The sequence below is a fragment of the Equus przewalskii genome, chromosome 12, assembly GCF_037783145.1.
Source record: "Equus przewalskii isolate Varuska chromosome 12, EquPr2, whole genome shotgun sequence".
NCBI classification, from domain to species: Eukaryota; Metazoa; Chordata; class Mammalia; order Perissodactyla; family Equidae; genus Equus; species Equus przewalskii.
In genome coordinates, this window is record NC_091842.1 from 9,250,873 (window position 1) to 9,261,224 (window position 10,352).

A 10,352-nucleotide genomic window follows, 5' to 3' on the forward strand; every position below is an offset into this window, starting at 1 on the left:
TGAGCCAAGCTGAGGACTTATAACCTGAAAGTGCGGTCTCCACCAAGGAAGAGAGCAATCTGGAGAAGCTTAGTTTGGAGCATGATTATATACCATTTCAGAACAAAAAACAGACACCGAGCGTGCAGGGATACACTTTTTTTTCAGAGTCAAAAGGAGATATTTTGCTGCAGTTAAGCACATACACAGTGAGTCAACCTGACCCCGGCTCCTGGGAAGAAAAACTTATCTTCAAAAGAGCATTGGTATTGATGTCAGAGGACAGAAGGCATTCATCCTTATCTTCAAAGAGTGCATTATTTGCTTTGGGATAATGTTTAATGTTTAAAGCAGATGTACAGTGCATGTTTGACAGACCATAAGTCAGGCTGCTGTTGGGAAAAACAAGTTAGGCAGAATCAGGTTTAAACCTGACGACTTCCCCATATGCCTCCATGGGGGACTGGAATTGGCCACCCCAAATGCATCTCTTTGACCTGAGGATTACTTTGGGCTGGTTGCTTTTTAAAACTGTAGACATGAGAGAAACTCTAAAAAGTAGAATTTACTTACACTTTGTAAGAAACATTTACATTGTAAGGGAAATCTCCATCTGTAAGGTGTCTCCCTCTATACCGGGAAGAGGGGGGAAGACCTTATCTCTAGAAACTCTTATCGACACCGAAGGCAAGGACTTAAATTTGCATAATAACCTTACTCTTGTTTACTGTGCTTTTCTGGTAATCTCCCATAACTGACTTCCTCCACCGGCATCCTCCTCCTTTGTCTTTAGCTGAAGATGGTATTTAAGATGAGAACCTCCACCATTTTGGTGAGTTGCTCAGTTTTCCTGAGTCTCTCCTGTGTATACATGCTTTAAAGCTTTGTTTCATTTTCTCCTGTTACTCTGTCTCATGTCAATTTAATTCATAGCCTGGGCAGAGGAACCTAGAGTGGGTAGAGGAAATTTCTTCCTCCCCTACACCTCTGATATGTGAAAATTTCTTATTATTTTCAACGCCACTTTGGTCTTAGGATTTGAGAAACGGAAGAAGAAGGAAAACCCAGGAAGGGGCGAGAGAATTTTCTGGATCACTGAGTTGTCGTTTGGCAATGAATTCAAGCTGCCAGAAGAAGAATCAGAATACCTCATACACTGCCCCTGCCATCCCACCCTGACCTACTGGATTACTGACTTTAGGAATTTTTTCAGGACTCTTGGACCTTGCAGGATGTGGCTGTGTACGTCACCAAAGGCGAATGGAGTTGCTGTACCAGGGTCAGAGGGCTGTCTTTAGAGAATGTCATGCTGGAGAATTACAGGAACACGGTTTTACTGGCTAAGGATTCTGCCATCTAGAGAGGAGGCCTTTTGAGTTTCTGTTGTAATGAACATTTATTGCTTTAAGAACCACAACTCTTAATTTAGCCATATTTTGAGTGTAAGTTCCATTTTGTTGATGTTAGTGGGGAGGGGATGGGGTATACACTGGGCTGCAAAGAAAAAGGAGAGGCTGTGAGTAATGGTCCAGGTCTTTTAACCAGAGTTGCCCCAATAAGGGACACGTTCTAACTGGGTAACTTTGGATGCGAGCAGGTCAGTTTGTCTTAAGCTTGGCTAACTAGTAATCAACCCAAACAGAGAAATATTGACGTTCTAATTTTAGTTCAATGTAAAATATTTATTTCATGATAGGTTTTTTACATGGGTTTTTTTTTTTTTCCATCTTTTTGGCTTTGCTGTGTTTATAGATGTCTTTTTATTATGGTAGCTGCTGCTTCCTTTTTTGCTCTGTTAAACATTTCAAGCATAAAATTGGAAAAAAAAAAAAGATCCTTGGATATTTGAAAGTAGGTAAAACTGAAAACGGTTCCTAAAAGGATAGTTAACGCTCAAAAAGGGATAAGCTCTGTATGTCTGTTACTGAAACAAAGTGGGTTCCCTCCTGGTGGGTTAAATCAGCCTCTCCACCAGAAGGAGTTGTCTCACAAAGTAAAGTATATTTGCAGCAAATAGGAGGCCAAGTGGAATCATTTCCAAAGTCATGGTGTCCTTGAACAAAGGGAAGCAGGGACACTTATTTCGGATAGGAATGAATATTCAAAAGGGAGAGGAGGATATTCACTTGCTCAGGCTCAGCTGGAAAACACACTTCCACATACACTGCAGGTTGCAGTAATAAGGCCTAAGGTCCTCGGGAAAGATCTTAGCATTAAAAGTAAGGCAAAGGTCATGGGCGCAGCTCTGGTGGTGAGGCCTGGTCCGGTCCAGGGTGGTTGGTGATTGCATCTCCTTAACATAACAAAAGGAAAAAGAACAATTTGGAAAAACGGTTCAATGCTTCCAGACTCCCCCCTTGAGTTCCTCAGGGCAATTAGTTGCTGACGTGTCCCGTATGAAATGCATTTAGTCTAATAGGTGCTTTTTTTTAAACGTAAGCTTAAGGTGGAAATACACTTAGTGAATTGGCTAAAAATTCCATGAAATACTCAAAACTAGGCGAAAGAGAAAAAATGCATGTAAAAATACAAATATTTTCAAATGGGGAGGAAATCATTTTATTTAAGAAATGTTGGGAAAAAACTCCCTGCCATTCGTCTTGGCAATGACTTTTTGGACATGACACAAAAAGCACAGGCAACAAAAGCGAAAATAAACAAGTGGGACCACATCAAACTAAAATGCTTCTCCAGAGCAAAGGAAACCATCAACAAAATGAAAAGGTGACCTACAGAATGGGAGAGGATATTTGCTAATCACATATCTGATAAAGGGTTAATATCCAAAATATATAAGGAACTCATACAACTCAAGTGCAAAAAGACAAATAATCCAATTAAAAAATGGGCAAAGGACCTGAATAGACATCTTTCTGACAGACATATAAACGGCCAACAGGTATACAAAAAGGTGCTCAGTATCAGTAATCATCAGGGAAATGCAAATCAAAACCACAATGAGATATCACTTCACACCTGTCGGAATGGCTATCAAAAAGATAAAAGATAATAACTGTTACTGAGGATGTGGAGAAAAAGGGAGCCTTGTGCACTGTTAGTGGGAATGTAAATTGGTGCAGCCACTATGGAAAACAGTATGGAGGTTTCCCCCTAGAATAAAAATAGAACTACTATATGATCCAGCAATTCTGTTTTTGGGTATATAGCCAAAGGAAATGAAATCACTGCCTTGAAGAGATATCTGTACCCACATGTTCATTGCAGCACGATAGCCAAGATATGGAAGCAACCGAAGTGTCCATTGATGGAAGAATGGATAAAGAAAATGTGGTATACATATAAATATACAATGGAATAATATCCCAGCCATAAAAAAGAAGGAAATCCTGCCATTTTTGACAACACAGATGGACCTTGAGGGCATTATGCTAAGTGAAATAAGTTGGGAGAAAGACAAATGCTGTCTGATCTCACTTACATGTGGAATCTTAGAAAGCTGAACTCATAGAAAGTTAGAGTAGAATGATGCTTGCCAGGGTGTGGGGGGTGGGAAAATGGGGAGATGTTGGTCAAAGGATACAAAGTTCCAGTTACAAAATGAGTAAATTCTGGCAATCTAATGTCCAGCAGGGTGACTATAGTTGTCAGTACTGTATTCTATACTTGAAAGTTGCTAAGAGAGTGGGTCTTAAATGGTCTCACCACACCAAAAAAAAATACATGTATCAAACCATCATGTTATGCACATTAAACTTACACAATATTATATGCCAATTAAATCTTAACAAAGCTGGAAAAAAGAGAGATGTTGGAAATGTGACAGATAAGACTTTAAGTGATTCACTATAAGTAAGTGTATGAATAGATAATTAAACCATTAGCTATTAGTGGCTCTAAGTGAATTAGCTTTAGACAGCGGATTTCAAGCAAGCTGACCTAGAATTACTTTGAATGTGCTGCATTTCCTATTTAATTACTTAAATAGTTGTTAGATTCAGAGAGATTCAATCATTGACCATTTAATTATGTAAATTGATAAGAAGCCACAAACACCAATGATTTAGAATCCATTGGTAATAAGATTGTAAATCCATAGGGTCGGGGTTACTGAGGAGTGAGGAAGCTCGTGGGGTACTGGAGAGTGCACATGCAGCCTGGAACTCAAGTTTTAGGGTAACACCGAGGTAGCCCAACAAAACAGATCTGAGGGGCGGGCCCCATGGCTGAGTGATTAAGTTTGTGCACTCTGCTGTGGTGGCCCAGGATTTAGCTGGTTCGGATCCTGGGCGCAGACATGGCAGCACTCGTCAGGCCATGTTGAGGCGGTGTCCCACATGCCACAACTAGAAGGACCTGCAACTAAGATATACAACTATGTACTGGGGGGATTTGGGGAGATAAAGCAGAAAAAAAAAAAAAAACTGGCAACAGTTGTTAGCTCAGGTGCCAATCGTTAAAATAAAAAGACAGATCTGAGGCCAGACGGGCATGTTGGATTCCAGTATTTGACCTCTGCTGTTTGTGACTTGGCTTTATTCATGCTAATTATAACCAGTTTACCAGTGAGAGGAACCCTCTCCATCTTTGTGGATTTGTCCTTTATGATAGCAATTGAATTTTAAAGCTTTGAGTAACTATTCATTTTAAATGGGAAACCTATTTGGTGATGGCTGCATTAGACAGTGGCAGAGGGGCAGAAACAACCCTTAGTATAGAGACCAAACATTTTCTTTCCCGATTCTGAAATATAAGGAAAAGGACTGTTTTAAACATCCAGGTATGCGGTTTGTGCAATTCGTTACAGCTCTATCGCTTTTTTAGACCATCTGTGCAGTTCACCATTATATCTTTCCTTTGGGAAATGCCACCATACACCTGGATGGGCCCAGAGTTTTTGGATCAAGATGAGTCAAGCAGATTCCCTCTCGGGACTTAGCCATAGTTAGCCCAGCCTCTGCCTGTGGCTGACCTGAGGGCTGTGTAAACTCAGCAGCTGTGGGGGGTCCTCATTGTGCTCTGTGCATGAGAGTCAGACCAAGCCCGTCTATATATAGAGAGAAGAATGCAGGGCATATACAAAGGAAATCGGAGACAAGAGAACCTGTGGACCGAACAAAAGATCCTGAGGGCAGGGCTGCCTCGGTCGGCTGGTGTCCTTTCAGGTCCCGGTGGGTCCCTCCTGTGGGTGTCTACAGTCCTAAGGTTAGATCCTGGGGAAAGACTGTCCTCTTTTCCTTTTTAAGCTAACTCAAGTTGGTTTCTATTATTTGCTACAAATATATAATGCAGGGGATTAGCGGGGTTTCTTTCTGATCTCCACAGTTGAAAATTTCAAAATATAGCATAGCCCCGAGCCTGCCGGGAGACCTGGAATGCGCCCAACTGACCCTGGATGTGGAACTAACTCGTGGTGATCGTAGGTGTTCACATTTTCAGGCAATTATATGATTTCCCAGGGCAGCCAAATAAGTTATATCATGGGTTATAACCATGTCATTTCGTTAAGCAGTTTCAAAACCTCTTTATTTTGAAGTATAACACACATGCAAAAAAGTACACCAGAGTAGAGCTCAGTGATTTTTACCAAATGAACCACCACGTAGCCACCACTCAGTCAAGACGTAGAACATTCCTAGTGTGGAGGATCAGAGTGGCCACCTCACACTATGTCGCTTTGCCTTCATCATTTTCAAGAACAAAAGACTCTGAAAGAAACTTTGACCCTCCCCTGAATGGCCTGAAAGAAATTTAAGATAGAAGGCCTGTCCCCAGGACAGGCCATTGCCATAGATAACTCTGAATATTGGTAGACTGGGAGGGTCCTTGCTAAGCCCACTCTTATCAGATTTCTATTTATCAAAATTTGCTTTTCCATTTCCATGTGAATTGCCTGCCTCCCCTTTGAAGGCTCAGACCGCTGCCTCCAACACCTTCCTTTGTCTTTAGCTGAAGATGATATTTAAGCTGGCAGCTTGGCCATTTTGGTGAGTTACCCAGTTTTCCTGAGTCTCTCCCATGTATACATGCTATAAAGCTTTGGTTAATTTTCTCCTGTTTATCTGTCTCAGGTGAATTTAATTCATAGCCCAGCCAGAAGGACCCATTGGTTAGAGGATTTGTCTTCCTTCCCTACGCCCGTCTTCCAGAAGCTTCCCCTCCCACAATTTGGACCCACTACCAATATTACACCCTCCTACCTCTCCAATAGTAACCAATATCCTGATTTTTACAGTCACAATTTCTTTTTATGCTTTTCTTTATAGTTTTACCACCAAAAATGCATCCCTAAATACTATAGTTTGGTTTTTTTGTGTGTGTTTAAACTTACTTGTACTGTTTAGTGTCTGGTTTTTCTCACTGAATTTGTTGTTTGTGAGATTCATCCATATTATTGTATGTAACTCCAATTTGTTCATTTTTCATTGCTGCATAGTATTCCATTGTATGGATGTACCAAAATTGTACTTTGCATGATTATGTTTAAACAGAGTGCAAAACCAGACAAAAATCATCTGTATATTTGAAGTTGTGTTAGCAGTCATTCTTTGTGGGGGCAGGCAGAGATTGGAAAAGACTGTGAGGGGTTTTCTGGGATGCTGTCCTATTTTTTTGTCTGGGTGTCTATATTCACATTGTAAAAATTAATTGAGCTGTAAACTTATGATTTGTGCACCTTTAAGTATGTATAATTTACTTTGATAAAATGTTACCAAAAAGAAAAAAGAAAAAAAGAAAGCTAACTGGCCTCCCAGCCAGCAGCCCTGGAGTTGGTGTATGTCCCCAGGAGAAAGGCAGCCCTCAAGGCCAGGCTCACATTGCAGAGCCTCCTTCCTTTCCTGGATTCTGGGCTGGTAATTCTTCACTCTTTTGTTAACTCTCTGATGCCTTCAAGCAGATGTGTTTTGTCTTCTGACTGGGTTTTGAGTCTCATCACTAGGAGACCTGAGCTGAATTACCCTGCCTACTATTATCAGAAGCAAAAGTCATCACATCGTTTTTTCAGGGCTCCAAATTAAATTGAAATCATGGCTAAAGGGAGAGTCACATCTGTTAAAAAATTTTAACTTCATTTTATTGGTCATTGTTGCCCAACGTTCTTTCTAAGAAGAAAATGTATCTTATGATCACTCAAACATTTATGTTGTTAAAGTCAGATTTTGTTTACAAATTTACTTAGTTAATCACACTAAATAATCAGAAGAGATCTATTTTTCTATTGAAATACAACATCTCTCCAAATTTTCCTTTGCTGGTCAACTATTTTTCTTCACATAGTGAGACTTATTCTATAAATGTGAACTGACTATCAACATACACCAATAATAAAATACACCAATCTGGGCTTTGGCAGTAATAGGAAGGTTTCTTAAGCTGTATGTTACCTTTTAAGCTTTAAAAATCCCTGTGGAAGATGCTTTTCCTTTCTCCCGGCATTTTAATTTGGATATGCTCACTCGAGAAAGAGCCAATGAGTTAGTTGTCCTTTTTGTTCAGCTTGTTTTATCCTCCTTCTTAAAGGAACTCAGCCCCGAGAAGCTTCATCCCGAAGGCCTCTTCAGCCAATTCAGATTCATCCTTCTGGTCATTTCTTTCTTCTGCTCCAAAGATTTCAAGAGCTAAGACGGACCTTGGATGGCTTCAGCTTCATTTTGCCATCACAGAACATGTCTCCCCACTTCCTTTGCCATCATTAGGACTTCCAGTTAACACATCCACTCTGATCTTCTGGCCAGATGGAGAGCGAGAGGACAGAGGGGACTTGAGAGGGTCTGTCACAGGTGAGTGAGGGAAACAGGACAAGGCAGATGGGAGAGAAATAAGAAATAATCAAAAATCCTAAGGACCTGGTTGTTGTGCTTGCATGTGAGGGATGGAAAGGTCTTCTCAGTGATGCTCCCCTTCCTACTCTGTCTAATAAAATGAAGCATTGTATTGGTGGCCGTATAATTTATTATCCAAACAGGGACACTTTTGAGAGTGAAACAGTAGTGATATTGTTACCGAGTTAAGAGCCTGCTGCCCAACGCCCACAGAAGCCGATACTATGAGAAAAGAAAGAGCTTTATTGCATGGCTGACCAGCAAAGAGACAGGAGGCAAAACTCAAACTGGTCTCCCTGAGCTGAAGCCGGGACAGGCTTGCAAGTAGTTGGGAGTGGGAGAGGTTTTGCAAAATGCTACGTTGGCGGAATCTGATTGGATGGCGGGAGTGTAAGGGTCTTATGAGTTGTGTGTGCTACAAATCAAGGGACCACTTGCTTCTTGTTAGGTTTTCTGCACCACTTTCTCATCACATCAAGTTCCGTAGTTAGGGAGCTTTTGGCTCCTAGGTGGCTCGAGGTCATCTGAGGACAAGGTTTCTGTCTTTTGCACATGCTCCTGCTACACGACTTGCACTTTTTGCTCATTGCTCCTGCAAGATAACTTTGATATTTTGTTATTGATACAATAGGGCCCATACAAATTGGTCCATGATGGTTACAATGTCAGTAGTTACACAAGGACAACAGGAGTAAACTGGGACTCTCCTGGCAAACCAGACATCTGGTCAGCATAGTCATGTGGGACTTTTGTCATTCCCCCTTTCCTAAACCCTACATCACACTTTCACCCAGATGCTACTATCAGCTTCACTATTTGGACTTGGTTTTAGCTATCACCGAACCTCGGGTTTTTACTTGAGCTCTGGAACAGTCGGTTTCAACTGTTAGATGCACCAGAATTCCCTGGAGAGCATATTAAAACAGAGGTAGCTGGACTACATCCCCAGAGTTTCTGACTCAGTAGGGTAGCGCCCAAGAATCTGTCTTTCTAAACAATTCCGAGGGAGGCTGATGCATCTGGGGACCACTCTTTGGTTCTTAAAATTCTAGGGCATCTTCCACGGAACTCAGGGTTGCTCCATGTTCTGACTGAACCCTAACTGACGTATGCTAATCTAATTTGAAGGAGATTGTTACTTCAGTAAATGTAGTGTTTAGTGTTTATCATAACTAGACACTGGTCTTAACCAGCTCAAGTTTTTGATGCAATAGAGTGATGGGTTAATTTTATATTTCAAAGCATATCAACTAAAAGAAGCATCCATTTTGTAAGCACCTCTATACTAACCGTGTAGGACGTGGAGCCGACTTTTAGGATATTTGATTATTTTCTTTCATGCTCTATTATTTAAAGCTGCGATTTAGATGATGTTCTGTCTCTGGTCTGGAATGCAACTTTATTCATTGGGAACATAGGATCTGCTTTGCAACCTGATTCTCAGGAAGGCATTGCAGCAAAAAAGAGATATTTGAATTCATATGTTAAATTTATTTGCAATCTGTAAGTTATAACAAGCTAGAGATTATAAGCAGTGCTGTTCTTTGATATCACAGATAGTATTATTTTATTTTCTTCCAATTAAATAAGATTTTCTGTAAGTTTTATTCTTTTCCCCTTTTGCCTAGCTTTTGGCCAGGTGGGCTGTTCACTATAATCTGTTCCCTGAGATGTTGTTCTGGGTAACCTTGACTCTGCCCCTGAATTTCTGGTTTCTCTGTTTCTTCCCTTCCTCTTGGTCATCCCCCCTGCTCTCTACACTTGGCTCCCATTATTTCCTGTCTGATTTGCCTTTGTGACTGACAGCCAGAAGAATGATGTCACGACAAAATCGTAGAAGCTCATTGTAGACGAGTCTTGTGGTCAAGTGCTAATGAGGGGTGTTTTCTGGGCCAGGGTAAGTGAAATAGGTGTGGCCTCCCTCACTGAGCCCACTGGCTGGAAATGAAATAGCAGTCGGCATGTTCCCTCGATTTTGTTCTTGGCTTCTTTTCCATACCGTTTAACAAATTCAGCAATGTTTTCACCAAGTAGAAGTGTTAAGTTAAGCGAGAGGGTCCAGATTCATTCATTCACTCACCTACTCATGTAGCAAATATTCCTCAAGGGTACAGATTATTGATAGGAAAAGGAGCCTACAGCTGACCTAACTAAGCTGAGGGCGGCAGTCCTAGCGTCTCCCTTCCCCAGATCTAAAAGGTAACAACTATAATCACTGTATTCCATGGTGTCATCTGGTGTGCTTAATGGCTTTATGGACAATTTTTAATGTCTACAGCTACTAGGAATGTCGAACCAATTATCTTCTGCTTGACCTTGACAATAACAAAGAGAGAGGAATCCTTATGGAAAATTTTGCCCCTGGACCAGAATTTAATTTATCATTGCAATGGCGCAGAGAGTTGTGGCAGCACCAGGAGTGGGCGAGCAAGATGCAGCTCCCCAGTCTCCGTCAGCCCCCTCTTCCCAAAATCACATTAAGTAATTATGTCAGTCTTATTACGAAAATCTGAATTCTTACTATGCAGACGCAGCTTCAGGATAAATTCCTTATTCAGCCTCTCACCACTTTCCAATCAGATTACCACCCCC

The 10,352-nt window shown here is 41.1% G+C and overlaps 1 long non-coding RNA gene across 1 annotated transcript; it reads right to left on the bottom strand.

Annotated features, from left to right (window-relative positions):
• Nucleotides 1–1,668: 1,668 nt before the first annotated feature.
• On the bottom strand, nucleotides 1,669–7,861 carry LOC103566968 (uncharacterized). The gene is made up of 2 exons (XR_548604.2): nucleotides 7,323–7,861; nucleotides 1,669–2,272 (listed from the first exon to the last, which is right to left on the bottom strand). It is a non-coding gene; the product is annotated as an uncharacterized lncRNA (long non-coding RNA).
• Between the last annotated feature and the right edge of the window lie 2,491 nt (nucleotides 7,862–10,352).